Source organism: Montipora foliosa, chromosome 9 (genome assembly GCF_036669935.1).
Source record: "Montipora foliosa isolate CH-2021 chromosome 9, ASM3666993v2, whole genome shotgun sequence".
Classification (NCBI taxonomy): domain Eukaryota; kingdom Metazoa; phylum Cnidaria; class Anthozoa; order Scleractinia; family Acroporidae; genus Montipora; species Montipora foliosa.
This window is the reverse complement of record NC_090877.1, coordinates 34,156,667-34,158,142: the sequence shown is the minus strand read 5'-3', so window position 1 is coordinate 34,158,142 and position 1,476 is coordinate 34,156,667.

The window sequence follows — 1,476 nt, the reverse complement described above, 5'->3', positions numbered from 1 at the left end:
GTCATGCCATCAAAGTGGACAGGCACTCAAACTTATTTTTTGGTTTTTTGAATAATATTAAAGCTCACATGAACAGTTCCACCGTATTTTGCGTGGGGCATCGTTCTTCAATGATGTCATTTCCAGCACAGAGAATGATACAACAAGATCCCCTTGATACAGAATTGGATTATTTTATGAATAATGCTCAACAAGTTTTGCTGATATTGGTAACATGGTTAACTGCCTGCTTGCAGTCCCTTCTTGACACCTGCTGTCTGTAAGATTAAAGCACACCAGAATGTTGCAAATGGTTTTGCACTGAATTGCAAAGAATACATGTATATTGTCAACAGTTTTTGAAACCAATAAAAAGGAACAATTCATTAAAAAGTATGAAATGCAATGACAAGTCATCAAGCTACATGTGTAATAATGGTTCTCCAATAAACTACAGTACATAGTATTAGTGTAGTTTTCGTGTAACTCTTTCAAATCTAAACACTGGTGATGAAAATCAAATGCAACGGATTCCTCGTTAAATGCATAAAAACTTTAGTATCAGTACTGAAAATAGTTCCTAAGGTCTTCTACGCTGCCTGTAAACGTTAAGGTAAAACATGTATATTCTTCCCCACATTCCACTTGAGGAAAAATCTTTTAACTTGGGCAGAAGCATGGAAACACTAGCTACCATGCCAGACAGTTTACAAACTGGTCTTCTAACTCCTCCAGTTTGAAGCTGTTTTAGAAAGCTAAAGCAGAGAAAATCCACTTCTTGTGACTCAGAAACAAGTTGGCCGCCATGTAATATGTTCATTCTTACATAACAGAAGGTAATTTTGAAGGAAGAAAGCATTTGTATCCCAAAAAACTGAACTTCAAAACACTTGTTTTGGCTTAGAAATTTTTCCCGGGTGCCGCCATCTTGAAGAATTGTGATGGGTTGCCCTTTTGTTACGCTTTTTGTGTCAGAACAACCACGACATGCCAGCATTATTCAAGATGGAGGCATCCGGGAAATTTTAAAGCCAAAACAAGTGTTTTTGGAATTCCTCTTTCTATACAAACGAATTCATTGGAAAAAGTTTGAACAATTTCAACTGTAAACATTATGTTCTGCGGATAAAGATATTTTGTTTTTTAGTGGAGGTTCCCTTTAAACTTATGCATATGATACACAAAAGTGACAGGTGATCATGCTACAAATCAAGAAACTGTTCCCTTTATGTTGTTTTCTGTTTTCTTCCATGTGTTTCAACTTACATTTTTCCAAAATGGTTATTGGAAAATGCAAGATCAAAAATTTCGAACATTTCTTTTTCATCTGGCAGCTTTCGAAGCAATGGCCCTCTTGGTAACACCAATGTGTTTGTGCAAGTATGCGCACTTGGTAGGTAACACACTGATTCTTCAGTTTCTGTGGACTGCAAATAAATAATGCTATGAGCTTGTGAAGAAAACAAAATTACATAAGTACAATGTACAAAACGAATG